At 40.1% G+C, this 20443-nt stretch overlaps 1 protein-coding gene and 1 pseudogene across 1 annotated transcript in view; both read right to left on the bottom strand.

Annotated features, from left to right (window-relative positions):
* LOC145408739 (G-protein coupled receptor moody-like) overlaps nucleotides 1-20443 on the bottom strand; it is a 229562-nt gene that overhangs the window by 29206 nt on the left and 179913 nt on the right. The window lies entirely within an intron of this gene.
* Nucleotides 4818-4937, bottom strand: LOC145408911 (5S ribosomal RNA; annotated as a pseudogene).

Here is a 20443-nt window from a genome sequence, read left to right as displayed (position 1 = left end):
TCTTTCAGCTTTATTACCGCCTTTTCCCTTCTCTGTCTCTGTTTTATACATACTGTTACGGAACAGAGAAAGATAACGTACACTTTAAGTGAGAATACTAAGAGTCACTACTGTCCCGTAAAGTTCCAGGTTCAAAACAAAAGAGTTAGGTAAAATTACAATTTAAAGTTTAATCCTCAAACTAACTACAAAACATTCAGGACTCATAAGGATAATGTAATGGCAAATAAACAGGTTAAATATATGGTTAACTGCAATAGCCTCTATTAACACGAAATTAGCAAGAGTAAATTTATCTAAGTCAGCCCTGATAAAATGAGATACCAGATAATACTCAGGGAATGCAAGATAAATTATTACAGATACAAAATAATATTAAAACTGATGGACATAAAGATCCCTACATGAATTACAAAAACTTCACTAGGCCTACAAATTAAACTTATGCTATACAGTACAAGAAAAAATACAACAGTTATACTCAAATTACACACAGCTGCTAGATGTTTGGAGATTTCTTGAGCACTCACAATAATAATAACCGTACAGGGGAGGACAGAGATGTGAACAAAATGAGGAGCAGATCTAAGTGGCGATGATGCAGAGACTGAGCTCATTATATAGGGGCCGGCAGAGCTTGATACAACTTGTAAGAAGGACGCGCAAATGAAGCCATGGGGACAAAGAGTTGACAATCCTGGTCTGAACTCCAGAAATGACGACTTACTCTACTATAACGGTAGAAGGGGGGAACTGAGGCAGAACACGCTCGTGATCAAACATGCAGCATACTGTGCGTTAAAATTACACAAAGGATGATGAAATCATAGGCTATGTAACACCTCCCCACAAAGAAAAAGAAATTTACAATGGAAATTTCTTATTACTCTAAAACAATCTGTCTAAAGTCTAGATAAGCAATCTGCAATAACATTTTCTTTCCCCTTGACATGTTGTATGTCTAATGAATACTCCTGAAGAAGTAGACTCCATCTTGTCAATCTCTGATTTTTATCTTTAAACTTACTAAGGAATTTCAGTGGGTTGTGATCGGTATAAATGACTATGGGGTCAAAACCAGAACACAAATAAAATGAAAACTGCTGTAAACCCAAAATCAAGGCCAAAAGCTCTTTCTCAATAGTTGAGTAGTTCTTTTGAGGTGGAGTGAACTTCTTACTGTAATAAGATACAGGATGTTCAATACCCTGATCATCCTCTTGCAGCAAAACAGCCCCAGCTCCTGTATCACTTGCATCAACAGCCATCTTAAAAGGCTTAGCAAAATTTGGAGTAGCGAGCACTGGCTGACTTAATAGAATAGCTTTAAGTTTGTTGAAAGAGGATTCACAGTTATCGGTCCAGACAAATTCAACTCCCTTTTTCAGTAGGTCTGTAAGTGGTGATACAAGAATACAAAAGTTAAGAACAAATCTCCTGTAATAACCTACCATTCCCAAAAATCTTTGTAGCTCTTTCCTACTTTTAGGTCTGGGAAGATCACTTATAACCTGAACCTTAGCTCCTGGTGGTGCAACATGTCCATCACCAATTACATACCCAAGGTACTGAACTTTAGCTTGACCAAACTCACACTTTGATAAATTAGCTACAAGATTAGCATGAACTAAACGGTCAAGAAATTTACTGACATGGCATAGGTGATCTTTCCAGTTGTCACTGAAGATTAATACATCATCAATATAAACAACACACCCTGCCAAACCCTCTGTTACAACATTCATGAGCTTCTGAAATGTGGCTGGTGCATTCTTCATACCATACGGCATTACAGAACATGCAAAAGCCTTTCCTAGTGTTACAAAACATGAGATCTCCCTAGCACGTTCAGTCATAGGTACTTGCCAGTATCCCTGTAACAAATCAAACTTACTTATGTACCTAGCCTTTCCGATCTTGTCTGTGCAATCTTCCACACGAGGGAGAGGGTAAGTGTCTGTTTTGGTTATCTGATTAACACGTCTGTAGTCGATGCAAAGCCGCTGTGCCCCACCTGGCTTAGGGACTAGAGTGACAGGAGAACTCCAGTCGCTCTGACAGGGCTCAATCATTTTGTGGTCCAACAGGTAGCCAAGCTCATTCTGGATGAGAGGAACTTTCACTGGGTTCACACGGTAAGGAGGCAATTTAATTGGCTTTGCGTCTCCAACATCGACATCATGCATCAACACAGTGCTTCTTCCTGGAGTAGCACGGAACACTTGCGGGTACTCCTGCAGTAATGCCGAAAACTCCTGCCTTTCCTTGGGAGGTAGATGAGAAAGCTTAGTCTGGAGATCATTCATGATATCAGGATTCTTCCCCAAACTATCACTCAGGCTCATGCTGCATGGGAAAGGTTACTCGCAGACTCGGGTGGAACAGCTACAGTGCAGACTGGATTATTTTCGTCCCGCCTGTGATATAACTTTAGCATGTTGATGTGACATAGTTGCTTGTTCTTTCTACGATCTGGTGTGGCGATGACATAGTTGACATCACTGAGTTTCTTCTCCACGAAATAAGGGCCACTAAACTTGGCTTGAAGAGGTTGCCCATGAACTGGTAGCAGAATCAAAACCTGATCTCCTGGCTGAAAGTGGCGTAACCTGGACTTCTTATCATACCAAGTCTTCATCTTCTCCTGAGCAGCTCCTAAATTCTCTCTCGCCAGCTGTAAAGCAGTGGACAGCCGTTCCTTGAAATTCATCACATACTCCAGCAGGTTGACGTCATCTTCCTCCGACAGCCAGCATTCCTTGAGTAACTTAAGGGGTCCTCTTACTTCATGGCCAAACAGTAGTTCAAAAGGTGAGAAGCCCAGTGATTCATTTGGAGATTCTCTTGCAGCAGACACAACGAATGGAAGACCTTTATCCCAGTCTTTCTGATGTTCCAAACAGTATTTCTTGAGCATCGATTTGAGTGTTTGATGATATCTCTCCAACGCTCCTTGGGTCTGGGGATGGTAAGCTGAAGACGTGATCTGGGTGATGCCCAACTCTTTCAGAGACTGCTTGAAAACATTTGACATGAAATTACTTCCCCGGTCTGACTGTACCTCCTTGGGCAGACCAAACTTTGTGAAGAACCCTAGCATTTCCTTAACCACGTTCTTTGCTGAGATGTTTCTAAGTGGAATGGCTTCAGGATAACGAGTAGCCATATCAATCAGGGTCAACACATAAGAAAATCCTGAAGAAGTCTTAGGAAGAGGGCCCACAATATCCACCAACACACGGGTGAAAGGCGCCTCAAAAGGAGGAATGGGAACTAGAGGTGCAACCTTTTCGGTCTGATTACACTTCCCCACAACTTGACAGGTGTGACAAGACTTACAATACCAGGAAATATCCCTGAAGATACCTGGCCAGTAGAAGTGTTTCAAAATGCGTGCCACAGTCTTCCTCACTCCAAGGTGTCCTGCCAAACTGGAATCATGAGCCACTCGAATGATATCCTGCCTACAAACACGAGGGATGACAACTTGATGTACAACCTCCCATTCACAGTCGGCTGATGCTGTTGGGGGTCTCCACTTCCTCATAAGTACTCCTGACTTTACATAATAACAAGTAGAAGCACCGGCTGACTCTTCTTCACTGTAAGCAGAGTTAGCTAGACCTTTCAACTCAGGGTCAGCAACCTGCAACTCAACCAACTCTTGACGAGACAAATTATCAACACTACGGGGTACTGCCTCATCTGGTGAGTGCTCCAAATTAGCAAGAAAAGTGTCAGCTAGGATAACATCATCATCATCATTATCCTCTAAATCACCAGTAACTTTAGACTTAGCCCTAGTGACAGCACATGCAGGGAACACATCAGGGACATCACAATCCTGGGACGCAGCCACTGGCTCACTAGACAACTGAGGAGCTGGACACACTTGACTTCCACCAATATCATTTCCAAGTAAGAAAGTTACACCTGACATTGGGAGTGTCTCAACCAACCCAACCATAACGGAACCATTAACAAAACCAGACTCTAAATTCACTCTGCACAGAGGGACAGAGAAGTAATTATTCCCTACACCTTGTAAGATTACAGTTTCATCAGAGGAATTAACATTAGAGCCTAGAACACTGGTCAGCATAAGGGATTGGCAAGCACCTGTATCACGATATATTTTAACTGATTTCCTGTCATTACTGTCCAGAGGACTGACAAAACCATCAGAAAGGAAATTAGCACATGAACTCTTGAGAGTGTCACCCACGTTACTGCTCAAAAGAGGAGCTCCATCATGAGAATTTAATTAAGTTACCCCTCAAAGCAGGTTCAGTTAACTCAGTTAAAGAATTCTGGGAACTCTCAAGAGTGGACACTAGACCAATTGACTGAACATTTAAAGACTCCTTTTTGTTCACATCACGCTGTCTCCTGAAACATCTCTCCATAGTATGACCAAGCTTACTACATTAAGTACATTTACTTTTCTGAAATCTAGAGGTGAAGCTGGTATTTACTTCCTGAGAAACATCATCTTTATTCTCCTTCCTGTTACCTGTACTCTGAGTAGAGGCAACGGACTTACTCTCAGCTTTCCATTTTTCTCTAGAATATCTCTTGTGAGTGAGAACATATTCATCAGCTAAAACTGCAGCATCAGACAAATTATCTATTCTTCTCTCATCAAGATATAGGCTTACATCTTTACTAATACACCTTTTGAAGTCCTCCAGCAAAATTCATTCATTCATTCATTGCCAGACGCCATGCATCCCAGACGGGGTGACCAAGGGCTTAGAGTTAATTGTTTTACAGGGAGGGGCACTAATCCTCCACCAACCCCACTTGACACGTAGGGATGCCAACAACATCTGGTGTTCCCAGGTGGTCACCCATCCAAGTACTAACCAGACCCAACGTTGCTTAACTTCGCTGATCGGACGGGAAGCGGTGTAATCAATCTGCTTAAATTTGTCAAAATCAGAATCCACATTCTTAGAATTTAACCACTGCTCTAACAAATCTTCTTTGATTTTTGCATACTCAACATAAGATTGCTTATCTTGCTTGTAAGTTGTCCTAAATTTTACTCTATAGGCTTCAGGAACAAGCTCATAGGCCTTAAGAATCAAGCTCTTAACTACATCATAATTATCAGATTGATCCTGAGGCAAAGATGCATAAGTTACTTGAGCTTTACCGGTGAGAACAGTTTGAAGGAGTACTGGCCAATACTTTTTTGGCCAATTAAATCCTGTAGCTACCCTCTCAAACAACTGAAAATACTTTGTTAAATCAGATTCATTAAAAGGAGGGACAAGTTTAACATTTTTAGCCACATCAAAATCATCAGAGCTAGATGATCCAGTTCCACCTTGTTTCATGCGATACTCATGGTCTGCCTGAATCCTGGCAAGTTCAATTTGTGCCTGTATCTGTGCCTCCTGAATACGAGCCTGAGACTCCGCCTCCTTAGCATTTGCCTGAAATTCAGCCTCCTGAATACGAGCCTGAGACTCCGCCTGCTTAGCATTTGCCTGAAATTCAGCTTCTTTAGCACGAGCCTCCTGCAGAGCTAGCTGTAACTTAGCTAATTCAATCTGCGTTTGCTCATTTGGAGGAGTTACATTAAACAAGCTTTTATTAATCATGCCAACAATTTGATCTTTAGAATGATGAGAGTGAACTGCAATTCCCAATTGTTGAGCAACAAGCTTAAGTTCATTCTTTGTTCTGTTTTCTACATCACACACTGTTTGCACATTTGACAAAAAATCTTTGGCTTCATCAAGTGTAGTAATAGTAGACATAATTAATAAGTAACAGTCACAAAATATCAAGCAATATCCTTATGATAATATCCTGAATATCCTGATAAGAGGTCGCCAAATTTATGTTACGGAACAGAGAAAGATAACGTACACTTTAAGTGAGAATACTAAGAGTCACTACTGTCCCGTAAAGTTCCAGGTTCAAAACAAAAGAGTTAGGTAAAATTACAAGTTAAAGTTTAATGCTCAAACTAACTACAAAACATTCAGGACTCATAAGGATAATGTAATGGCAAATAAACAGATTAAATATATGGTTAACTGCAATAGCCTCTATTAACACGAAATTAGCAAGAGTAAATTTATCTAAGTCAGCCCTGATAAAATGAGATACCAGATAATACTCAGGGAATGCAAGATAAATTATTACAGATACAAAATAATATTAAAACTGATGGACATAAAGATCCCTACATGAATTACAAAAACTTCACTAGGCCTTCAAATTAAACTTATGCTATACAGTACAAGAAAAAATACAACAGTTATACTCAAATTACACACAGCTGCTAGATGTTTGGAGATTTCTTGAGCACTCACAATAATAATAACCGTACAGGGGAGGACAGAGATGTGAACAAAATGAGGAGCAGATCTAAGTGGCGATGATGCAGAGACTGAGCTCATTATATAGGGGCCGGCAGAGCTTGATACAACTTGTAAGAAGGACGCGAAAATGAAGCCATGGGGACAAAGAGTTGACAATCCTGGTCTGAACTCCAGAAATGACGACTTACTCTACTATAACGGTAGAAGGGGGGAACTGAGGCAGAACACGCTCGTGATCAAACATGCAGCATACTGTGCGTTAAAATTACACAAAGGATGATGAAATCATAGGCTATGTAACAATACATACATACATATATATATAAATATATATATAAACAGGGTGAGCATAAAGTCTTTCCCTGATTATGAAAAATCATATCTCAAAGACCATTCTAGATAGAAACATGAATGTTGTGGCATTGTGTAGACGAATTCATAGAATTTTTTCAAACATATTTTACAGACATTTTCTCCCCTACAGGTGGCGCTGGAGTCATTAATATAAAAATGGCGCCTACGAAGGAGAAAGTGCAGTGTGTTTTGTGGCATCACGAAACAAAATCGCCAGTTACAGTTCAACGAAAATTCTGAAATGTGTATGGACGAGATGCACCAGATGTTAAGAGTATCAAGGGCTGGTATGAGAAGTTTAAAGAGACTGGTAGTGTTGGTGACCTCAAAAGAACTGGCAGGCCACGCTCAAATGAAGAGACTGTTGATGCTATGCGTATTGGTTTTCAGTGCAGCCCTCGCAAATCAACTCGTCGTGCTTCAACAGAACTCAGGATACAGCAGAGCACAGTGGTTAAAATTTTGTACAAACGCCTTCGTTTGCATGCGTAGAAAGTGCAATTCATTCAAGCTTTGGAGCCAAACGATTGTCCCCGACGTGACTGAAGACACGCTGCAAAACACATGGCGTTAAATCGAGTATCGCTTAGATGTGCTCCGGCCAACAAAAAGAGCACATGTTGAAGTTCATGTGTAAAGGGGGGGGAAAAAAAAACTTGAGATAAGGAATAACCTTCATGAAACTGTATGTTTGTACCTTTTGTACCTAGCATATGTTTTGTCCAATAAAGGTTTGTAATCAGGGAAAGACTTTATGTTCACCCTGTATACGTATATGTATATATATATATATATATATATATCATCGCATGTCCACTGCTGAGCAAAGGCCTCCCCAAAACTTTTCCACGAATTTCTTGACTGAACCAATTTCTGCGACATTTGGCCTGCAAACTTTTCTATATCATCTCTCCACCTCCTATCAGGCTTTTTTCTGCTATGCTTGAAACCTTATCGGTAAGCCTCTTGCTCCATCAGTTATCCCTTATTCTTGCTACGTGACCTGCCCACCTCCACTTCTATTTTTTTTTTTTTTTTTAATAACTTCTATAATGTATTTGACTTTAGTCTACCCTCTTATCAAAGATGATCTTTTTGTCTTTTAAAGATACTCCCAACATTGACTTTTCCATTGCTCTTTGAGTACAGGTTAGTTGATTTTCCATTAATTTTAGTGTCCAGGTCTCTCGACCGCAAGTCGTAGCTGGGATTATGAATTCGTTATATACTTCTCGTTTCATGCATATTAGCAAGCTACTTTTTATCTTTCCATTCATCTGCAATGCGTCTTTATCTTTCCCTTTCATGGTCTTTCGTTAGTTTCAGTATTTGTTCCAAGTAGCTGTACTCCTTGACTTCTTAAAGAATTTCTTCGCATATTCTGACGACACCCTTTGGTGTATTTGGATTAAACATATCTTTTGTTTTGCTCTGGTTCATCTTTAGCCCTACTTTGAGACTCTCGATTTAGGTCATTTAACATTTCTTACAATGTCTCTGAAGTTTCTGAGATTAGAGCAATGTCATCTTCAAATCATAAACGGTTTAGGTTTTTTCCATCTATGTTTATTTCTTCTCCCAGTCCAGCTTGCTGAAAATAATCTTGGTGAAACCTTATCTCCCTGACGCAAGCTCTTCTCAGTCTTATTTTTTTCCCGAGTCTTTTTATTCAACTGTAGCAGTTCCCTTTTTACATATGTTCTCGAGCAGTTTTACAGTGTTCTCATTTGTTCGTTGTTCCTACAATGAATTTATAATTGCCATGTGCTCCACTGAGTCGAAACCCTTTTCGTAATGAATAAAACCTAAGGACAGTGGTTTATTATATACAGTGGTTTTCTCAATTAGCTGATTCATTGCGTATAGACGACCAGTTGTCAAATCTTGCTTGATCACGAGGTTGGTTTTCTTTCATATTTGAATCTGGCTGTGCAACCCTCCATTCTATGGTCACTTTCTCTGATAACCTTGTTGATAACTGTAAATATGATCGTGTAAATCTTACCTGCTGTACTAAAGTCGATTTCATTCTTAGTTTCTTCATTTGGACTTCTCCAGGTCCATTTTCTCCCTGTCCCTTTGTGAGAGAATGTGTACATTATTCTCATGTTATACATCTCAACAAAATTTACTACCATTTCTCCTGTCATTCGTTTCTTCCACTCCGAATTTTCCCATACATGCTTCTCCATTTTTTGGTTTGCAAACTTTTACATTAAAATTTCCAGTGATTATAGCATAGCTAATCTTTTTTTCTTCCATAATCTGTGAAATGTCGTTACTGAATGTTTCTATTTCTTCAGCTGAGCTTTGAGAAGTCCGTGCATATGCTTGTATTGCATTCAGGGTGAATCCGCTGCCTAGTCTCATTTCAATCCACGCTACTGTTAGATGAACTGCTGAATTAAACAATTTTTCCTGCAAGATTTCTGTTAATTAAAAATCCCACACCACTACCTCTTTCATTTTGCATTTCTCTAGAGTATTATAGGTGGTTGGAATTTTGGAGCTAAACAGATTTTTCTTCTTTTCTATGGATCTTACTTACATCTACAATATCTCAACTAATGTCTTCTAATTCAGTTATTAAGCAATCGAAGGTGTAACCTTCTGCGAGGCTTCTTACACTGTACGTGTCGATCCTGATAGATTTCTTTTTTTTTTTAATGTCCCTGTCACTGATTTGCCAGGACAATGCCTACTTACTTTCGGTGGCACACTGCCCGTAAGCACAGGAGGCAGTGCGGTTCGACCTTTAGTAGACGACGATCCAACAGGAACGCCAGTGAAATCATTAATATCATAATTATTCATTTTTGGTTTGGGGGATTGTGGCAAATAATCTCGCCTCCCTGCCACATTGTTACTAGTGATATGATATATATATATATATATATATATATATATATATATATATATATATATATATATATATATATATATATATATATATATGTGTGTGTGTGTGTGTGTGTGTGTGTGTGTGTGTGTGTGTGTGTGTGTGTGTGTATTTGCCACCTTATTCTTTATATTTGGTGGAGCCCTATATATCCATAGCGGGTCCCTTGGTTAGCACCATCTAAGACGGTACCTTGTGTATCAGCAAGGCCTTCCCCTTTCCGCCTGCCAGGGACATGCCAGGTAACAGTGGGATCCTGCCCCTTTGTATATGAGTATGTATACTCTCTCTCTCTCTCTCTCTCTCTCTCTCTCTCTCTCTCTCTATATATATATATATATATATATATATATATATATATATATATATATATATATATATATATATATATATATATATATATATATATATATTATATATATATATATATATATATATATATATATATATATATATATATATATATATATATATATATATATATATATATATATATATTCTAAACATCGCCACCATTTTCATCCTCATGATCATCATTACTATCATCATTTTATTTCTAACAATCTCGCTTCTTCCTTCTCCTTCCTCCTCCTCTTCTTCCTCCTCCTCTTCCTCCTGCTCTTCTTCGTGCTAAGGGTCACTGAAGAAAGCACTGTAATCTCAAACTCTCCTCACTTCAACCCAAGACTTAATAAGTATCATATTTATAAAAGACCATAACCAATTTGCTCCAGCATCGCAAAGCTTAGGACTGAGAAGAAGAAGACGAACTTGTCTTTTTCTTGTTCTCATTCTTGTTGTCCTTGTCGGAGAAGACTTTGAAATAAACCTTCACTTCACCCAAACCATTAATACTATACTGTTTTTATTTTAACTTGGCCCAGACTGTCATTCTTTTGCAGCTTATTTCACATAGCTCAGTGGCAGAACAGGATAATACCACAGCTCTACATCCTTTCCACAGCACTTTTTCGTGACTAGTACATATTTTAGTTTTAATCTATTGCTATATGGAGAGATGGCAATTTTAGGACAAGTTAGAGCAAAACGAGTATAGTTCACCCATTTGCAGGGTGTACTGTCATGGCCCCTCCCTACCCTCACCACAAGTCCGTCTCATCGCATCCATTTCTTCGTCACCCACCTCCATATATTTAACCCACGACCACCACGATATATTCATGCCTGGGATGCAAGTCTATAGTCTAGGAAGCTCCCTAACACCTCTTCTTAAGCGATTTATTTTTGGAAATAAGTGGTTAATATCCGTTTATAAGTTATTCATGCAGAGTATGGCGATATTGAAAGGATTTAAGTAACACAGAATAGGACAGTATGGTGTAATAAAATAAATCGCATAGGATAAGACGCTGCAGAGCTTCCTTTCCTGACGAGAATTATGCCTTGGAGGATACTATAATACACGCTTATGGAAGATCCCTAGCACCTCTTTTTCATAGCTATTTATTTTTGGATACCGCTGGCTAATATCAATTTGCATGTTATTTATGCTGACTATGGTGGTATTTGATTTAAAGGAAACAGAAGAGGATAGTATGGAGCAATAAGCAAAATAAATCTCTTAGGAAGAGGTGTCAGGAGTTAATATCAGTTTGAATATCTTGCTGAGCATGGAGGTGTCTGAGTGATTTAAATGAAACAAAATGGTAGTAAGGAGTAATTTGGAAAATAAATCGCTTAGCAAGAGGTGTCAGTGAGTTTCCTTAGCCAACGAGAATAGTGTCTTAGGTCACGAAAACCTATATTTACGGGGTGTACTCTCCCTCCCCAGCCCCACCGCCTACCTAAACTCCAGCCCATCCCGCCAAATCCTTTGCTCACCTCGCTTATTTCCTTATTCCCATGACGGCTTCGTGGCGCGAAGCAGGCCATACGGTCCACGAACTCGGTACTTACGATAAGCAACTCTCCATAACAGTTAAATATTATCCTGTATATATATTTGCTTTGGTAATATTTCCACCTTATAGTCACTAGTTTGGCTGTGACGTGTATGAGTCAAGACAATCGTATGTAGAAGGAATCTTATATAACTTATTTGTAGCTTTTGCTTTTGGCTCTCAAGAATTCTTAACACCTCGTCCTTAGCGAATTAGTCAACACAGAACACCTGAATATCGTCGAGTATGTTAATGATAGAAAATATGTCGATATGAAAGCCGAATAAATGACATAAACGAGAATATTAAGGAGTAATATAGAAGGAATATATATCGATAAATGGAGATGTGTTACAGAGCCTTCAATACGACTCTTTTTACTGATCAAGGAGACTATATATTCGGGCCTAAACCTGGAATCCAATGCAAGTGGGTCAATGAGACGCCCACGACTTGGAAGACAGAATGAGAGTTAGCAAACAGTGAAGGAATGAGATAAAAGAAATTATTGTTTTTAAGAGTCTGATTCTGGATAGACACCTACGAGAAAGGCAGGGGAAAAACTGAAAGCACAGAAAGAAATAAGTGTTGAAAGACAAAATCTGAGGAGGAGGGAGAGGAGAGGGAGAAGGAGGATAAGAAGATTTTTGCAGAAAGAGCACTATTCTAATTATTCAGAAGAGGATAATACTTAACTGAACGCGGCCATGTCAGCAAACTGGTACCTTGTGTGTATGCTTTGACAGTAAATTCTTGGCTATAACTCTTTCTCTTTGCTCTCTCTTTAACATTTTTAATTTCCATCTTTTCTGAATCCTTTTATTCGCTTCTTCCTCCTCCTTTCTCGCATCCATTTATGTATAATTCTGTTGCCTTTTCTTTCTCTGTCAATAAATTAAATAACCTGTGTGCAAGCTCTGAGGGTATCTTCTTGTATACATGTCTTCCCATCTGCTTTCTTTTTCCCTCATCCTTTTTATTTTATTCTTATTATATTCTTGTTCAGTTTCGTCCTCTAATATCATCTTCTTCATTCTGTCTTTCCTATATGCTTCTCTCTTTTTATGTTGTCAGTATACAGTATAACTTCCCGTTTTTGAAACTCTGACTCCAATATCTTAGTAACTCTTCTTTCTTCACTCTCGCCTTCCATTTTTATTCTCGCTATACAAATGATGTCTCTTCAGTGCCTTCTTTCTTCCTTTTTTCTCTAATTAACTTCCATGTCTTTCTTCTCGTCTCCTTCTCTCTTATCTTCCATTCGTTTATCTTTGGCGGCAATTTCTGGGAACAGTTTCTTTACTCTCAGTTTCCATAAGAACTTTTTTTTTTTTTTTTTTTTTTGCAATTCTTTTTCATTTTCGCTTTTTCTTGCCTCTCGCTTTTTCTCTTCCATGAAAACCTCGCGTTCTCTCTCTCTCTCTCTCTCTCTCTCTCTCTCTCTCTCTCTCTCTCTCTCTCTTTCTCTCTCTCGTGTTTTTGCAACCCACTAACAGTCTTATCGGTATTACCCTCTCGCCGTTTGGTTTTAGGACATTCTCCAATATTTTTTTAGTATAATTTTTGGTTATCTTTTATCAGAGTTCCAAATACCCTGTACTGTTGTGTTCTTGTCCATAACAGCAACAGCTAATCCCGTGGTAGCCCATGTGGAGCGTAGGGGGCCGAGGCTAGGCTAATACTGGTACCGTTAACCCTCTCATTATCGATACAACGCCAGTATTATATTCCGGCTGACGACAGATGATTTTATTCAGCTCAGAGTGGGTCATAGGAGCCAGCAAAGAGTTCGGCCACAGCTGTCAACACTTCCACATCTGCCTTTCAGAGGGTATCAGCAGCTGTACTTAACACCCCTGGCAAAGCGACTTAACTTTCTCGCTGCTGGAATTCTGTTGGTGGGTATGGAGATGAATTTAATAGGATTTTAGGTTTACGGCTGTCTGTCTGTCTGTCTGTCTGTCTGTCTGTCTGTCTCTCTCTCTCTCTCTCTCTCTCTCTCTCTCTCTCACACACACACACACACACACACACACACACACACACCATATTCTAATCAGCTTTATAAACACTGACACGTATTGAGGTGCAGGAAAGCGACCATCAGCTGTCTCTCCAACTCCTTTGGTCCACTAATGAGATATTATTTCTATGTTTTCCACCAACACACGATTTATTCAACGTAAAACAGAGCTCTGGTAGTGCAGTAGCTGCTGTTGTCGTTAATGCTGCTCAACCGTATCTGTCTGATCGAGTAGACCCGTTGATCGCAAGTAAGGAAGTGCTGGTACGTTGTTGTCTCAAAAGGTCCCTACACAGTTGATGTTGTGTCTGCGTTTCAGTGAGACTTGTGCTGTGCAGTGTTGCATTATGTGTGTTATGTTGTGTGGGTGTATTAGACATGTGCTGTGCAGTGTTGCATTATGTGTGTTATGTTGTGTGGGTGTATTAGACATGTGCTGTGCAGTGTTGCATTATGTGTGTTATGTTGTGTGGGTGTATTAGACATGTGCTGTGCAGCAGTGTTGCATTATGTGTGTTATGTTGTGTGGGTGTATTAGACATGTGCTGTGCAGTGTTGCATTATGTGTTATGTTGTGTGGGTGTATTAGACATGTGCTGTGCAGCAGTGTTGCATTATGTGTGTTATGTTGTGTGGGTGTATTAGACATGTGCTGTGCAGTGTTGCATTATGTGTGTTATGTTGTGTGGGTGTATTAGACATGTGCTGTGCAGCAGTGTTGCATTATGTGTGTTATGTTGTGTGGGTGTATTAGACATGTGCTGTGCAGTGTTGCATTATGTGTGTTATGTTGTGTGGGTGTATTAGACATGTGCTGTGCAGTGTTGCATTATGTGTGTTATGTTGTGTGGGTGTATTAGACATGTGCTGTGCAGTGTTGCATTATGTGTGTTATGTTGTGTGGGTGTATTAGACATGTGCTGTGCAGTGTTGCATTATGTGTGTTATGTTGTGTGAGTGTATTAGACATGTGCTGTGCAGTGTTGCATTATGTGTGTTATGTTGTGTGAGTGTATTAGACATGTGCTGTGCAGTGTTGCATTATGTGTGTTATGTTGTGTGGGTATATTCTACAAGCAGGACACGTGTCATGTGATGCCACCCAACCCAAATCTATGCTGGCTGCTGAGGAAGGCTGGCTGATGTCCTGCTCTAAGCCTAGGTAGATAAACTCCATCATATCTATTTAAGGACACCTCTGATGCCTGGATGGAGGGTGGGGGGGAAGTCCTCTTAACCCCCTTCCCTGGCTAGTAGTGTAGTGGTTAATGACAGCTTTAGCCACCCCATCCATGTGCCCCTGTGCTGAATAAAAAGGTTGGGAAATAGCTAGATAGAATACAGTGACAATACGTCATTTGACTGAGGGGATTTATGTGAAAAACAGTCGTATTTTAGGAAGGTTTGAAGTTTCCGTAATACTTTTCCCTTGGCAATTTATTCCGTACATTACATTTCAGTACCGTTGTGTATGTGAACTATTTCTTGGTCACTCTAGTTTTAAATGTGTGGACTTAGAAGCCTAGCCCCTGACCCTTACTCTCCTTTTGGGTGGTAAAGGAAGATGCAGACTGTGATGTAGACAGGTAGATACACATAGAAGACCAAAACAGACAAACAGAAAGACAGATAGACAGATACGAGCAGACAGATAAATATACAGACAGACAGACAGACAGAGCTCTCCTGTAAATTCAGGAAAAGATAGTATTGGAAACGTCAGCGAGGAGTGAGGAAAGCGTGATGGAGAAAGAAGAGCGAAGGCAGCGATAAGGAGGACGAGGGAGGGAGGAAGTGACGGAGGAGGAAAAGGGGAATAGGAAAAAGATGACGACATTTAGGAGGAAGAGGAACAGGAAGGAAAGGATATATATGATGAGGTGAGGGAAGGAGACAATAAGAGAGGAAGTGGAAGGGGAGGAAAAGGGAAAGATAAGCAGAAGGAAGGGGGAAAGGCAAGAAGAAAATATAATGATGAAGAGGTGATGAGGAGAAGGAATGAAGTGGAAGAGAAAAAGAGGAAAAGATTAGAAGGATGAAGAAGGAAAGGAAAAGAGGAAATATAAAGATAAGGTGAAGGAAGAAGAGAAGACAGGAGGAGGACTGGACAGGATGAAGTGAGAGGACACTATGGTAATGAGAGGGGGAAGAATAAAACTCAAAAGAGAAAGGAAAAGACAGACATGATGAGATGGAAGAAAACTGTGGAAGAGAAAAGGAAAATTGAAGACACAAGAGAACGGAAAAGCGCAATAAAATGTACAGGAGTACAGAGAACATGGCTGAGGGAATAAGAAAACAGGGAATGAGAAACATAAAAATGAGGAGGAGGAGAAAATGGAAGGGGGAGGGGGTACGGAACAGTTGGAAAAGAAAAAGAGAGAGAACAGAGAGGACGTGGGAAACGAGGAAGAGAGAGAATTCGAAGAGAGAAGAGAGATGATATTCTTCTCAAGTCGGTTCTAATCTGTCTTCTGTCAAATTTGTGCGTACTGATCAGAAGTCGAGAATACCGTCACCTTTCCCTACACCTGCCCACAGCTCTATTCTCTCCCCTCCACCTGTCCAGCCCTCCTACCCACTTCCTTCGCTCCACCTACCCACCCCTTCGCTCCACCTACCCACCCTTTCTCTCCACCTACTCATATATATATATATATATATATATATATATATATATATATATATATATATATATATATATATATATATATATATATATATATATATATTGTGTATACAGTATATCATCCCTTCCGTTCCCCTCTCCCCTATCTATTCCCATTTCCTGCTACTTTCTTTCCTCTCTCTTTTCCCCCTTCCATTTGCTTTTCTACCTTACATCGCCTCTCTTCACTTTCCTTCCCTTCACTCTCCTCAAATTCTCATTCTCTTTTACCTCTTTACTCTTTCTTCAGCTTCCCCTCTCTCGCCCTTCTTTATTTCCTGTTCCTAACATCTCTCCTCTCTCCTCCTTCCATAAATCTCCTACTCTCCCTTCTCTCTTCCTCTTCCTGTCTTCCTTTCTTCTCTCCTCTCTTTTTCTATTTTCCTTCTCGAATTCTCCCCTTCACTTATCATTTCTGTTTTCTCATTCTCTTTTTTTCCCTTTTCCTACCGTTATGCACTTCTTTTCTTCGTTACCCCTCCTCTCTCCTCTTCACCTTTCTTCCCTTCCCTAACGACCCTCTCTCTCTCTCTCTCTCTCTCTCTCTCTCTCTCTCTCTCTCTCATAAAATTGTGCCATAAAAATATCCCTTTGCAACAAACGCTTCCTTTGAAAGCAGAAAGTTATATTAAGGTTGGGTTTTCTGGACGCTTTGTGCCCGCCAGAATTTTACCGTGAACATCAAACACAGTAAAAATAATATATAATAATATAAGCACAATGCAAAACACACACAAACACACAAATAATATAAGAAATACGAGCCTAGTCTATACCTTATATATGAAAGACAGTACGTAACACACTATGATACAAAGAAAACAAGAGATGCAACATGTATGAAAATGTCTACTATTTCCCCAAGTACTTATATCATGTAAGCGCTATGTTTGTTTTTATTCATGACTCATATGAAACAAAGGAATCCGCCAAACATCCTAGAGGGCCAGTCTGAACACAACATGCGCCTGTATTGATATAATATTTTTTGGAGTCTGCTGGTTAAGCGCCGTCTTTTGTTGGTTAGTTACCCATTCTTTTAACACATTTTGGACTCTAAAGTAATGTTGAAGACTGTAATGGACAGTTACGGGAAGATGTCCCATGATACCAGGACCAGGTACACCAGGCACCAGAAGTCCTCTCTCTCTCTCTCTCTCTCTCTCTCTCTCCTCTTATTCTGCTGACGTCGTTATACTAAGATGGATTAAATTTATTCATGAAGTCGGAGAGAGAGAGAGAGAGAGAGAGAGAGAGAGAGAGAGAGAGAGAGAGAGAGAACACACACACACACACACATGCACACGCGCGCGACCTGATACTGTATAAATTTTTATTTCTTATATCACGATCTAGAAGAGGAATTCCCATTTGCCTTCAAGATGCATTTGTAGTTATGTTGTAATATATATATATATATATATATATATATATATATATATATATATATATATATATATATATATATATATATAATCAACTTGAAGCCAGTAATAACATTTATTAAAAGTTAGCCAGGCAGGTAACGGCTCTTCTGTCAGGCCTTATATTTACCCTGCCACACTGGTCCATATATAAAAGGCCTTATATTTACCCTGCCACACTGATGACATATATATTTCTTATTAACACAGGCAGGTCCGTATATAACAGGCCTTATATTTACCCTGCCACACTGATGACATATATATTTCTTATTAACACAGTCAGGTCCATATATAACAAGCCTTATATTTACCCTGCCACACTGATGACATATATTTCTTATTAACACAGGCAGGTCCATATATAACAGGCCTTATATTTACCCTGCCACACTGATGACATATATATTTCTTATTAACACAGGCAGGTCCATATATAACAGGCCTTATATTTACCCTGCCACACTGATGACATACATATTTCTTATTAACACGGGCAGGTCCATATATAACAGGCCTTACATTTACCCTGCCACACTGATGACATATATATTTCTTATTAACACAGGCAGGTCCGTATATACAGGCCTTATATATTTTTTTTCTTATGGGAGAAAGAAGGAACGAAAGGCAACGAGCCTGCAAAACTATTCCTTCCATGAGAAAAACAAAATATAAGAGAGAGCCAAAATCAAGATCCGATCATTTCCAGATGCCTGGACACACTGCGTTTGAAAAACTGGAGATCATAGGAAGTAGGAAATACAGACAGAGGGAGACAGTTCCAGAGTTGACCTGTTGCATAAATGAAGGACTGGGAGTAACGGTTAACTCTTGCATTAGAGAGTTGGACAGAAAAGGGATGAGAGTTTGCTGCTAGACGGGTGCTACGCGCCCGTCGTAGGGGTGCAGGAATGCATGCAGACAGTTCAGAGGAGCAGTGACCATTGAAGTAGCAATAGAAAAGATATAAAGATGCAACGGTGCGGCGAAGAGACAAAGGTTGAAGGGAGTCAGTAAGAGGAGGAGAGTTAATGAGGCGAAAAGCCTTTGACTCCTCCCTATTGAGAAGAGCTGTATGTGGGAAGCCTCTCCACACATGAGAGTTGTACTCTACACAGGGGAGGATAAAACCCCTGTATAGAGTCAACAATTGTGCAGGGGTAAAGAAGGAACGGAGTCGGCTTAGCACACCCAATCTCTTGGAAGCAGATTTTACAAGAGATGTAATATGATCTTTCCAAGAGAAGTCCCGAGTAAATGAAACCCCAAGCATGTTCAAGGATGATGCAGGATTAAGCTGAATATTATCAAACATTAGTGGGTATACCTGTGGAAGATTTTGTCGGGTTGATAGGTGCAAAAACTGAGTCTTTGATGCATTAAAAACAACAAGATTATTTTTACCCCAGTTAGAGATATGAGCCAAGTCAGACATTAGGTGTGCCATAGCCTCATCCCTTGTTTGTTGAAGTAACTGCTGAGATGGACGTTGCAGGAATCGATTGGAAAGGTGAAGGGTGGAGTCCTCAGCATATGAGTGGATAGGGTTAAATGTACAGCTTAGAAGGTCATTGATGAATAAAAGGAAGAGAGTTGGTGATAGGACAGGGCCCTGAGGAACACCACTGTTAATAGATCTAGGAGAAGAACGATGGCCGTCTTCAACAGCGGCTATAGAACGACCAGAAAGGAAGCTAGCGATGAAGGCACAGATAGAAGGATAGAAACCATAAGAGGGCAGTTTGGAAATTAAAGATTTATGCCAGACTCGATCGAAAGCCTTAGAGATGTCAAGTGCAATGGCAAAGCTTTCGCCAAAGTCCCGAAAGGAGGATGACCAGGAGTCTGAAAGGTAGGTGAGAAGATCGCCGGTGGAGCGTCCCTGAGGGAACCCATACTGACGATCAGAAAGAACGTTGTGATCGGAAAGATGCTTTAAAATTTTTCTATTAAGAACAGACTCGAAAACTTTTGAGATACAGGATGTTAAAGCAATTGGACGATAGGCAGAGGGTTGGGAATGGTCACCCCTCTTTGGGACTGGCTGAATGAGAGCAACCTTCCAGCAAGAAGGAAAGGTACAAGTTGACAGACAAAGGAAAAAGAGTTTGCCTAGGCAGGGTGTAAGCACAGAAGCACAGTTCTTGAGAACAACAGGGGGGACTCCATCAGGCCCATATGCCTTATTAGTATTGAGGCCTGTGATGGCAGAAAATACATCAGCTGAAGAAATTTTAATGTCAGCCATGAAGAAGTCAGAGGGGTGGAAGTGATGGAGGAACAGCACCAGAATCGTCTAAGGTGGAATTGGAGGAGAAAGTCTGAACGAAGAGATCTGCTTTATCAGTAGAAGAAATAGCTACAGAGACATCAGAATAGAAAAGAGGAGGGAAGGATGATGAGGTGAAGTTGTTAGAAAGGTTTTTGGCAAGGTGCCAGAAGGAGTGGGAAGAATTCGAGTTAGAGAGTGGAGAGCACTTAGTACGGATGAAATTATTTTTAGCAGAGCGAAGAACAGACTTAGCACGATTCCGGGCAGAAACGTATAAAAGATGTGATTCAGGGGTGGGTTGGCTCGGTACCTTTTATAGGCCCTCTCCTTGTTGCGGACAGCATTAGAACAAGCGTGATTAAACCAAGGCTTTCGTGCATTAGTCAAAGGATATGAGAAAGGAATGTATGGTTCCTTGCCCGAAAGAATAACCTCTGTAATGCGCAAGGCACACCCTGCCACACTGATGACATATATTTCTTATTAACACAGGCAGGTCCATATATATCGCTGCTCTTCCACACCAACGAGCGGTTTCTCTTGTGGTGCTGGGATAGATCA

The sequence above is a fragment of the Coenobita brevimanus genome, chromosome 78, assembly GCF_032717465.1.
Source record: "Coenobita brevimanus isolate Jiangsu-jjx chromosome 78, ASM3271746v2, whole genome shotgun sequence".
NCBI classification, from domain to species: Eukaryota; Metazoa; Arthropoda; class Malacostraca; order Decapoda; family Coenobitidae; genus Coenobita; species Coenobita brevimanus.
The sequence above is the reverse complement of the archived record's forward strand: the minus strand, read 5'-3'. Positions and strand labels throughout refer to the sequence as shown.